Source organism: Cebidichthys violaceus, unplaced genomic scaffold, assembly GCF_023349555.1.
Source record: "Cebidichthys violaceus isolate CVI_PGR_0920_01 unplaced genomic scaffold, fCebVio1.0.p SCAF_10, whole genome shotgun sequence".
NCBI lineage: Eukaryota > Metazoa > Chordata > Actinopteri > Perciformes > Stichaeidae > Cebidichthys > Cebidichthys violaceus.
In genome coordinates this window covers 5,757,140-5,766,948 of record NW_027176263.1, presented here as the reverse complement: position 1 = coordinate 5,766,948, position 9,809 = coordinate 5,757,140, and the positions used below count along the sequence as shown (strand labels likewise).

General features: G+C 40.9%; 1 protein-coding gene across 2 annotated transcripts in view; it reads left to right on the top strand.

Moving 5' to 3' along the window:
* Positions 1-3,245: 3,245 nt before the first annotated feature.
* marchf8 (membrane-associated ring finger (C3HC4) 8) overlaps positions 3,246-9,809 on the top strand; it is a 69,872-nt gene continuing 63,308 nt past the window's right edge. Inside the window, exon 1 of one of the 2 annotated variants that reach the window (XM_068722219.1) lies at positions 3,246-3,329. The gene's annotated coding sequence lies outside the window, so the exon portion shown is untranslated. Of the gene's footprint in view, positions 3,330-3,377; positions 3,607-9,809 lie in introns of those variants that run through there. The other variant, XM_068722227.1, reaches the window with a different exon arrangement.

Genomic DNA, 9,809 nt, shown 5'->3' with positions numbered 1-9,809 from the left:
TACTTCCAACGCATGTTTGTCCAGCTGCTGGTGCTCCGTGTGAATCCGTTCGATTCGTGTCTCTCCGACACTCCTCGGATTCTTGGGAGGGTTGGAAGCTCAGCAAATCAGATTTCAGAGCTGGACCTTTTTGAGCTTTATTGGCTAATAGTGCTGTCAATCATCTAGCTTTCAATTCCAGGCAATTCTATTGGCTCCTACGGTTCGAAGGATGTCTCAATGGTGAAAATCGGAGAAGGGGGGGCTGAGATACAGCCCTGAACAGAGAGTCGAAGCAGGATTTGACCTTAAACTAAATAACTAAAAAGGGCATAGAAAGAGCTTAAAACACTCAAAAAAGGTCCAATCTTCGGTCTATTGATTCAATGAACATCATGACTGATACATAGAAGTGATATAGAGTGTTTTTGAATTTTAAAAATACTTTTTTATTCAAATATTGGAGTATTTGATCAGTTTTCTAATTTGAAATGCTCTATATTTCATAAATGTTTCACTGTATCTATGTATAGCTGTGTATATAGAGCCTATATCAGTTGTTCTAAGAGCCCAGCATATTAAAAGTCTTGGATACCCATACTTTCCAAAAAACAATACCCTAAAAGTGCTGTTTTTCAAGATCGAGCTTTTGAGTTTTCCAAGTTCTGCTGTGTTCCATCCTTATCTTATGTGAACCAGTAACATGTATTCTGATAGTTCCATGATTTTTCTCATCTCAAAAATATATAAAAAAAAAATATTTTTTTTTTTATTTTTTTATTTTTTTTTATACAATTAATTAGGTATTTCTTATCTTTATTCGAGCTGAGGCCTGCAAATAGGCCTCGTTTTTAAAAGGTTTTAAGTCTATCTTTTCCACGGAACGAAAAACAATGGTTTTTTTTCTAAACATATGGCTTTTAGAAGAAGAAATACAACTCAACGAGGCTGGCGGTGGACATATCCAATACCAAAAAGTGTACAGGACTGGAAAGGATTTAAAAAATAAATATATATAATACATTGTAGGTTAATGCGTATCATTTAATAGTATTCATTTAGTTAAATAATCTCCACGAAAGGCCTACAGACTAAGATTTGTAGTGCTGTAATCAGGATATGCAGTCATTAATTACCACCAGACATTCAAAATTGTGCAAACTCTTAACTCTGAAGTTTGCATGCACGGCATAAAGAGGAACAGTGATCACAAGTTGAAACTAACCCACAGGAATGTGACAAACATAAAGTAACCATGAAGTTTGAAAGATATTTGCAAATTTAAATGCAACTGAATAGTTGTCATCAAGTATTTATTGCATTTATTCCAACGGTATCGGTGCCTTATCTGGAATCAAAACACAATCCTTTTTCACTGAACCTTAAGTGTTTTTCTAAATAACTTCTGGGTTTATATGAGTGTCAGTGCTGGTAAGTAATGTGTGCACAGGGCCGCAGGGACCAAAATACGGGACAATCAAGCACGACCAGTCTGACAGGTTCACGCAGGTAAGAAAGCAGGAAGGACACACACTGAGAAAAACTTCACACTTTGAAAACCAGGGGTAATTTCACCCCCTCCTGCTCCCCTATCCTTAAGTCCTGTAAATGTGGTGAAAAGGCTGTTTTAGTATCACCAAGACAGCTGTGTTCCACTTGCCTGCCTCTCTGCACGTTCACCACAACAAACCACATCCTAATCTTTCCATGCCACGCAGCAAGACAGCCTGTAGCCTATCTCTCTGAAGCAGAGACACATGCATGACAAATTGGCGGACTCACTTCTGAGGTGCCCACTTCGTCCAGACAGAGCACAGAGGCGCCGTTGTCCCATCCCAAGGACGGAGTGGCGGACTGTGCATCAGTAATAAGCTCAAACACAATGTCAGGTTTCACAGCGATAGAGCCAAGGCTTTGAGTCAACAGAGGATACATTCCCTGGTTTAATAAGTGAGCCTCTCCCAACATACTGCACTGTGAGTGGGGAGCTCTTTTGGAGTAGTTACAGCACATTCACTACAGTACACTGCAGCCCATTCATTATCTGAAATAATGACCATTGAACCAGAATATATTAATACAAGTTGACTGGATTGGAGCTGGAGTTGTTCTCTATAGGCTAATAACAAATCTGTTATGTAATTTCCATAAAATCTAATGTTTATTCATTTCTATAATGAGTAATCATCACATGATTTTGGGGAAATACATTTATTCACTTCCTGGTAGAGTTAGCAGAAAGACTGGAAACAGGAGTAAAAAGTTAGCCTAGCTCTGTAACTAATGGTAACACAATCTAGCAGCACATCCAGAGCTAATTAATCGTGATTATTAATCTATGTTTGTTTAATCTTTCCAAAAACTAACTTGTAAAAATGACACTTCTGGGTTATGTCCCGGACTACTTCTTAGTAAGGATGAGTATCTTCCTGGAGTGTCCATTGGTTGCAACTACTCAGAGCCATGAAATAGTCCTAACTGTACATACTCATCCTGTGTTTGTTTCACTTTCTCTTTTGAATGAATTAAACAAATGATAGTGTGCTAATAATTAGTGGGCTTTAGAGGTTCTAGTCTGTATATTTTGTTACCTTTGGGCAGAGCCAGGTTAGCTGTTTTCCATTACCGGTCTTTGTGCTAAGCTAAGCTAACTGCCTGCACTTCTGGGCTGTGGAAGCAGCAGCTTGCCAATACACACCTCAAGCTGACATATAGCAACATTAGCATGCATTTGGAGACGTGTCCACCTCATGAATATTAGTCCAATATTCACTATATCTCTTTCTTTCTTTTAGGTTAAGTTACATTTTGGTGTCTAGGAAGTCCTGACGAACATCTCTGGCTCTTTAGCTGCACCATTTTTTTTTTTTACCGTTTTATGCTAATTGGCAGATAGTGCACCATCCTATAATTAGAGTGAGTTTATTTGATTTTTTTTAAACAGCTGCCTGCTGTAGATGTGGTTGTTGAGAGCTGCGAGACTGAGGTCATATAGTAGCATTAAATTAAATTTCATCAGAATTTGGGGAACTGGAGAGTTGGCTTTTGCTCTGTGGGTCAGCAACACCTTCACATAGTCAGGATAACTGATATAAAAACATTGATCAAGGGAGTTTTAAATACCAACATTGTATTTACCATCATTATCATCATCCCCATTATATTGGTGCTACATTGTTCCACCCCTCATTGCGCCCGCGTGCGCCGCCTGTCCTTTAAATTCATTATTTCCCTTTGCGTTTTTTTTCACTCCATCTTAACGCGGAAGTCGGTGACGCACCACTACGCACAGCTGCTCAGCGGGGGCAATGAAATAAACAAAACGTCGTCATTCGGTGCCAAACACAGCGGTGAGTGTCTTTTTGTCTCTGTTAATTGGAATATGGAGGAACATTTGTTCCGATGCAGCTATGCGTCCGTCCACACTCCTCTGTCTCCGCTGCGCCTCTCGCTTTATTAAATCCAACCGGAGGCGGCTGACGGTCGGACGGACGGACGGACTGACTGACGTGCGTCTGGACTGTGCTGAGATGTGAATGTGTGAGAATTTGCGTTTTTGTTTATTGCCCGCTGTAGAAGCCGAGAGAGGGTCCTGGGCGACGGTCATCGTAGCCGTTCTGATTTAAGGTATGACAATTGAGTTTAATGTCAGCTACTGGTGCGCTCTGCAGCAAAAACCAGCAACGCGTTTGCTTCTGCTTAAATTCCTGCTGCTTGCAATGGATTTATTGCCTGGGGTTTGTCCATTAAACGTGTGTTTGTGACTCCAGAGAAGACGTAACGTTAATATTGACTGTCTCCGAGCAAGTCTTTGTTAGTCTTCCCCGATCCTTTGTAACGCTTGAGGTGGAATAAGAAACGGAAATACAATGTGTGGCACTCTGAGGTGATTTAAGCATTGTTGTATCAGATTTGTTGTTGGCATTTCTTCACATCGTTGCAGTCTGGGATGTTGTAAACCTACATTGTCATGCATTTAAATCCGAGGTCACAGTGCGATGCATTGGTGGGTCTCTCCCTTCTTTACCATGTATTGATTTTGGATGTTAATTGTGAAATTTGCATGATGGCCCACAGCATATTCCTTTGCCCCACAGAGCATTTGCTAATGTATTTTCACATTCACTGTAGACTTAATGTTTGAGGTGCACTGTCCGGCCGGATGTTCCCTTATTATGAACCATAATAAAGCCAAGTAGAGCCCATGGCTGCACTGCTTCCACAGGCGACTGCAGCCGGAAAATATATAATACAAATGTGTTTCTAGTGTTATATAATCAGCTTGACATCCACAACACATTTCGACACATAGTTGAAACTGTAAAATGTTGCTTAGCCTGTTAAATAGTAAATAGTATTTGTACCCTTTGCTGCCATCAGTAAATTATAACAGTGGCTCTCACATTACACTCTGTCTTCTCATTGGCTGCAGTGTAGTCTCTGTGTGTGTATTGCAGTTGCAGCTTGTTAAAATATTTTTTTAAAGCAAAGCACTCTTGTGTACTCTAAAGCGTTCTGTCCTCGCTACCATTTTGTGCATTCCTACCGTGGTATTTTAATTTATTTCTGTGGGAGGGCGAACCTTTCACTCATCTTCATTCCAAGGTAACAAGTCTATATAGGTGTCATGTCAAAGACATCTTCTTATTATACAACCTTTATCATGATGCAGGCTTCAGTGTGGTGTTCAGCTGCTGTCAGGATTAGAGAGAGAAGCAGCTGTTTCTGTGTTTGCGTTACATCACTGTAGCCTTCGGTTGTGTCTTTGACATCGTGGTGAAATACTGAGGGCTTGTTGCGATAAGAAGCCTCATTGTCCCGTTGGTGTCTGTGGAGTGTGCATGCACAGACTTGCAGAAAACACAATGCGTATTCTCTCTGTCAGGCTGCGGTGTAACCAATCCTGCCTCCTCACATGGGATTACAGCATGTAGATTGGCTTCTTATTCGCATAAACTCTGTTTTCGTTTCTGACACAGTTGAGTGTTTGAACAATAGCGAGGGACGGTGGCCTTTTTTGTAGGCAAGCAGTTGGAGCTTTAATCTTGGTTTCATACGTGGAGTTGAACAAAGGAAATATCTTGACTTTGAACTAAATTAATTGGGAACTATTTTAATCTACAGTAGCAGAAATAATAAAAGCAAAAAAGAAAAGTCTTCCTTTTTATTCATGCGCTGATTTGATTTGTTAAAGTTTTCATGTTGAGTACACAGATACATTATATTTTTAGTTGAATTATAGCAATGATATCAAATGTTCAGGGTTTTATTTATTTTTGTTAATAGAAGACTGTAATGAGTACCATATAAAGTGATATTCAATTGTCTTTTTTCCAAAAGATGACCACACTTGCACCAAGTTATTTTCAGTATAAAATCCTTTCACATGATTACATCCTACACTCCCTTATCCCTCTGGTTTCCTCTTCTTGGCATAGTCTTCCTTCATGACCGGCTTACTTCGTGCCCTCTGACAGGAAGGACTTTGCAGGTATCAACGAGCTTTCTGCCGTTATGAGAAATCTCATCTATTCCAAACCCTGAGCTGTCAACAGACTCTGAAGTCGTCAGTCGTCCTGTCAGGACCGACTGCAGGGACAAATGACAAAATAAAGTCACGATTATGATTCCAAATGGGAGGAAGAGGGCGACGGAGACTTGCTAAAACTGCGTGTGAAGGAGCCTGCAGTCTTAATGGACTGTGCCATTGTGCTGGCAAATTAACTCATGCTTTCTGTCTTCAGAGATAGGTTTGGAGGAAAGTAATTGGAGGGTGGAAAGAATGCAATCAAAAGTATCCGAAGGCTCCAACAGTAGCTTTCTGCCAATTAACTGCCGTCATTGTTTGACACAATTGGTTGTGATGGTGAAATGTGCCTCCCACAATATTTTACACTATGGAACAGATGATATGTTTGACAGCCCCCATTGTCCCATTCTATTGAGGTTTCAATCAAATTCAATTTAACAACAGCCAAAAACCTTTTGACTTGCAGAAGAGTTTCAGAAAAAGGTTTCTTAGCTCTGGTGCACCCAATCTTCATCTTAGTTTTGGCTAATTAGTTTGTTCCAATAGCTGATGAATTTTTCAAGCCTAACCAACTGTTTTTTTGTTTTGTTAAAAGTAATGGTAATGCAGCTAATGATTATTTCCAACATCAATTAAACTGTTTGACATTTTCTCGACTATTTGTTTGTTTCCCAGAGCCCAAGTTGATGTATTCAAATGTTGTGTTTTGTCGAACCAATAGTCCAAAACCCAAAGATATTCAATTTACTATCATAAAAGACTTAGAACAACAATAAATCTCCCAACTTTGAGAAGCTGTGACTAGTGATTTTATTAGCATTTTGTTCTTGGAAAATTAACTTAAATCTACTATGAAGAACTTTCATTTTGTGTTGATGGTCCAGGTGGACAAACGCTTTAGTGTTTCGGAGCAATAGAGTCACTTTAGAAAAGCTCTTATTTAACTGCAGCAGGGTCCTGACAGTCTGCCCCACACAGTCCTGGTTCTGGTTCTTCCGTGCCTCCTTCTCCTCCAGCAGCGTGGTGTTTGCTTCTAGCGGGGACCGGTGGAGCGGCGAGGCAAGGTTCTGCTCCTGGACAGAGCATGGATGTATAAAGAGAACTGGATACAGTGTCGGAGGCGGCGCCTCTTTCATTCGTGAGAAAGTTGCTGAGTTGTGCATGAAGCGAAAGAAGTTTGACTTCGTAGTATACAATTCATATGAAGATACCTGGATCTGCCAGCCATCTTCCGTGTTATGGGGCCCATAGAGCAAGCGCACTAGCGTTTCCTTAAACCCCGCTTCTCAGCCCTCGGTCCAGCCTCGTTCTCGGGCTCATTGACATAAACGGGGGAAGGAACAACAAACGATCCTCTGAGTAACAGGCGTCTATTTCCCGATGTAAGTCTATAGGACAAAGTATTTTTGGGTCCCATGGCATCATGAGATGGACCTGGAAATTGTAATTTCATCGTTTGGCTACGATACAACATTTGCTTCAAAGCCTGGCGCTCTACCTGGGGGCTTGGGCTGGAGGAGGAGTAGCTGCTGCCGGGCGCAGACCTCTCCACCCCCACCAGAGCTCCAATTGCAGGCCGAAGGCTGCAGCAAAGACGAATCTGGGCTGATCAGAATAGAATAGGACCTGATGACAGGCATTAAGAACATCCACCATCACTACATGGAAATAGCTGGTATTCAAGCCGATGGTCTTGTTTTCTTATGTAGGGTATATGAAGGCATCAGTATTAAATTGACAATTATTAATAACTAGTTAAAGTTCCTTGTAGTAACTTTAACCAATTATTAATATTGGAGCCAATTAGCCATTAACTCTGGATAAAGGGATAATGGTCAGTTAACCACGTAACTTGTGATTTGCAGCCTATTCTGATCACCAGCACTGTTCTTTAGTCCTTATATATTTTTATTTAAATTTATAATGTCAACCCGTTTCAAAATGGCACCTGCAGAGGCCGTTCTCTGACTCACACTGCATCTCTACGTCCGTTCCTTACCCCTGTCTCCTTGCACCATGGTGTTTAATCTGTAAAAAAATATTGATTGCATCCTGCAAAGGGACAGGAAATGGATCCAGACAACAAAAATTCTGTCCTCATACGTATCCTGTTACGTACGGGGGTATGTGCGTGCGTTATTAAGAATGTGGATTTTCCGGGACTCCTGTGACTGTAAGGAAGTTGGCACAGTGTCAGTTGTTACCTCACTAGACTTCCAGTTTAGCAAGTTTTACTTTTTGAATTGATCCTCGGCTGAACTAATTAAAAGTTTATTAACGATACTGGCACCATATGGCTATCACAAGGTTTCCGGTGCCTCGTAGACTCCGTGCAGCTGTCCCATACTGCCTTTGTTATCTGATCCTGGACTATAATCGTATGAACGCGTCCCTTGCTAGTCTCGTGGTATCGGCCTCTGGCTGGGCTGTAATCTTCTAACATAATAAAGGTATCATACTGTGTCGTTTCTCTTTGCCTCCCGTGCACTAACTCAATCCTGGCCTGCCCTGCTGCTGGGCCCCTCTGTGGCTGGTCTTCGTCTGTAGGGAATATAGAGTATTGATCCAATGTAATGACTTCCTCCTGTAGATGATGTCATACACCTGTGTGAACTAAACCTCACAGGGATAATGCTAATGGCTATAGTTAAAACACATTGGTTATCGAACAACAGGGTTTATATTGACATTTCTTACAGATCTTAAGTAGCCTCCCGCACTCAGACTTACAACTTGTATGCGGTTGTATATGTGTGTGTGCTGCGCGGGTGCAATGAAATGATAATGTAAGGGATGAAGAGGAAGGGCGGGGCTCGACAGCTGCTATACATCAGCCAAGCAGAAGTGCTGACTCAGCTGAATGGACCGTGGGATAGCACTGCTGCAGGTAGCGGGCTATGGTTGATGATGTCATTAGGGCTTTCACAGTCTCCCAAAGGTTTCTGTCTGCTCGTGGCAATGAAGCAAGAAGAGGGTGTGGAGAAGGAGCCACAGCAGTACAATACTGTGTGTTACTGTAGCAAGACACAACACACAATGGTGCAATTATGAAGGTTTATGCGTTTGACTTTGGTATATCGATTTTTATACTGTTTGTGGTTTTATATTCTGAATAATACTTAACTGTTCTGTGCCCCCCTGCTGCTCTGCTTAACTAGTGGCTGGATAGGGATTGTCTTTTGTTATAAAAACATCCAAGACCAGCTCATCCACTGTGTTGTAGTTCCCCACTGTGTGGAAGCATATCCTGGGTACTATCAGGAGTGCAGGCTAACATTAGCAGCTCTGTCCTACTATTCATGTGTTTGGGGGTCAATTAGGTTGAGATCTGTAGACTGCGACTGGCATAGCATACAATTCACATCATTTCCATGCTCATCAAAACCATACAACGAATGTTTTATGGAAGAATCTGCATTCATTCTGTTTTTCATTTTGTTTCTTCAAGTCTTGCCCTTAATTTGACACCTGTCTGTCTGATTCGGTGGACTGACTGCAGAAATGACAGCCTACTTAATCAGCAGTGTTGACAGTGGCGTCTTGAAACTGGAACAACTGAGAGCAGGGTGATACGAGAGTGTGGAAATAGGGATGAAAATTGTCTTCAAGTTCCACATTAAGAGCAGAAGCTGTGCGTCTTTTATTTATATGGATGTCTTGTAACTGTCTGACAGTCTCTCCGGTTGCAATGTGACTACATTATATTTGTTGTACTGTATATAGCCGCTCATATTTATTCAGACTGCCATGCAGACTGTTCAGCCTGCATGACAGGACATCAAACAATATTTGATGTAGTTTTTGAAGGCTGTGTGACAATAATAAGGAATCAACCAATAGAAAAAATATGTAGCCATTTTATTATAATATAATTCATAGTATGTTGAACCTGTTTTTTAAAAATTTGATTCATAAGAGTGTGCTCATAAGAGTAAAGTTTCAAGCTCTCTCTTTTTAGTCTTTTAAACTATTTACATTTCTGTCAACTATTTTCTACAGCACATCGAAAGCCAGTCAGCTGTCTATTTTCATTACATTTGTTGGAGTAAAAACTAATGTTTTTGACAGGTACTCCATTATAGCAAATATGTTTCCCGAAATAATTTAATTTATAAGTTTGTTATATTGTTTGGGCTAACTGGAAGAAACACTGTGGATCTGGCCTCAGCAGCAGCAGCAGCAGAAGCAGCAGCAGCACTGTGGCTGGGCAGACAAAGAAAATAGTTAACATGTCATTGTATTGTAGTCATGGATTGTCATGCAATCTTTGGGAAGTTCCGTGCAACCTCTTGATTCTTTT